The following is a 2,500-nucleotide window of genomic DNA, read 5'->3' as shown; positions in this document are numbered from 1 at the left end:
GTAGCATCACAGACATTTGATTACCTTAAAATCCAGTGAGTTAAGGTTTAATGAAAGCCCTGGTTCTAGCTATTTAGTCACGGAGGTGTGTTCGCTGTCTTCCGTAATGTATAGTTTATATTGCATGTTTATTTTCAATCAATTAAATCTAATTATCATCTTCTGACAACGACTTTCCCCAGTATACATTGACCCAAAGTTATTTTCCTAAAGGGAAGTATTATTATACCACATATATATCTGTGGTACTTCACTTTCACAGTGAAACCATTAGATTGTTGTATTGTGGTTTTATCTCTCATCTCATCGATTGACTGCAAGTATTGTCATGTCAGTGTAAAATCAGTATTTTAATTGTCTTCTGATTGCCAACAGGGAACCACAGCATGTTTAGTGCCCACATTCTTCTTCTTACAACTTGTTATAATTTGTAAATATATTTTGTGGTAAAGTTGACATAATCAAGCCAATGTATATTGTTGAACATGCTATTCCATAGGATTAGCAATCTGCTTCTTGCACTTTTCAAGCTATGAAAATAACTTTTCCACGTCTTGTCCTACCAGTGAAGACAATGTGATGTCTTGGAATGCTGCTCATGAAATCTGTTGAGTCTAATTAAAAAAGGACACAATTTGTGCAAGTCCTAAACATAAGCATCTCATCATCTTTAGCAGTTCTTGTCAAATGAGCCCAGGGTTAGGGGTGGATCTTTGCTGTTTTATCAAACTGGCTTTTAATCTGCTGTTTTGGAGGCAGTGACAATGGCACGGTTTGTTTTATTTGCCTCCATTCCTTAAACTACATTTTTGTTTCGTTTCATTTACTCAGAAACGAATTGTATCTATTTAGACTTCAGGGTGAACTATTTATACAATGAAGGAGAGTGATCATTCAAAACAGAGTTTGTAATTGAACATCTGAACATCTATGAGACGTAAAAACAAACTTGTGAACATGTGAACCTGAAGTATAGCAAATCATAATGCCGACAAGCATGAAAGTGAACGAAATGGGTCATAAATATGAAGTTTTCACTATCTGAATGATTTTCGGTTATATTAAAGGGAAATATTGTTGAAAAATCCAAAGCTATCTCTCTTCATGGTAATAAGTAATGTAAACAATCTTCCCACTGGTGAGTTGTAGTAGTAAACTGGGTTTTCCAGGAACCAGTAATTTTAAAGCTAGTACTGGTAACTTCCTAGGTTCACATGTACCACAAGTAATGGAAGATTCACAGAGAATGGAATTTTAAATTTTATGCTGTGGCATTTGAAGGAAAATTAGGTATTTGTAGACAAGTATCATTATGTTCTTCTCTTTAATGGTTAATATTCCTTGACAGGCTTCTAACCGTTCAGATAGTTTGCGTCCACATTTTTGTCCTTCTTTGTTGAGAGTTTCAATAGACAAAACGAAATATATATGACCGACCAAATGACCCACACTACAGTATTTTATCTTTTCTCCTGCCCTTACCATTCCAGAAACAAAACGCTATTTCTTCTTGTGAAATAGTTTCTTGTTGCTGGTGAAGTTGCAAATTTCCTGTGCTTTGTCACCTTCAATTTTATTTCCCAATCCCCCTGTCCAGTCCACAATCTTCCCCCAAATCACTCGATGTACCACATCTTCAGACAGTAATTAAAATGCCACGACTTGAGCAATGCTAGAGAATATTTTCAAAGCATGTTTTGAAAACGAATAATTCAACTTAAATTATTGGAGTACAAGAAAACTCACAGGAGTGTGATGCTAAAAAAGTAATGTGTACAAAATTAAAGAATACTGTTTAATATACATATTCATATTTTTAAATCAGAAGAAGCAGAAATTGAAGTCGTTAGCAAATTGACAGGTCAATAAGACTATAATGATAAGCCTTACAATTATTTTCAAGAATAATAAGTATTGTTAAGACTTTACAGTCTTAAATAACTCTCTTGGAAAATTACAAGATGACATGCACTTTGTTTCGGGTGAGGAGATTAATATTTCTTATGAATGAAAGTAAAAGGCAATGATGAAAACCGACCGAGCTAGATCTCTCTGTGCATCACTAGCTGAAGAGTGTGGAAGGGATGGGAAAGAATATGGATTACTGCAGCTGCAGGTCTATTGAAATAAAACACAGGTCACATTCCACAGGTGAGTGTACATGTCACCGTGCTGCAGACAAATACACAACACCAAAAGTGTCTGCTAGCGCTAATCACTCAACAAAAATGTTGTTTCAGGTCTCGGGGAAACGTTTGGCTTAGTTGTTGATTATTGGAGCAGCGACCTCTAGTCTTGACCTGTATTTAACTGACCCGCCTTCGTTGCAGCTGTCACACGAGTCAACAGAACCACAGACAACTGCTAAATCAACCACATCAATAATCTATGAACGCTGTTGCACAATTTTATAATTTGTAACACAATCTGACATGGTGCAAACACTGATTAACAGTAACAATACTCGCGTCAAGGAATTACAATTGTGAGACGCCAAAAT

The 2,500-nt window shown here is 35.7% G+C and overlaps 1 protein-coding gene across 1 annotated transcript in view; it reads left to right on the top strand.

Annotated features, from left to right (window-relative positions):
- The window catches only part of LOC138011857 (uncharacterized), a 330,121-nt gene that overhangs the window by 56,730 nt on the left and 270,891 nt on the right, over positions 1–2,500 (top strand). The window lies entirely within an intron of this gene.

The sequence above is a fragment of the Montipora foliosa genome, chromosome 7 (genome assembly GCF_036669935.1).
Source record: "Montipora foliosa isolate CH-2021 chromosome 7, ASM3666993v2, whole genome shotgun sequence".
In the NCBI taxonomy this organism is placed as follows: Eukaryota; Metazoa; Cnidaria; class Anthozoa; order Scleractinia; family Acroporidae; genus Montipora; species Montipora foliosa.
Note: the sequence above shows the minus strand (reverse complement) of the source record. Positions and strands in the feature narration are given on the sequence as shown.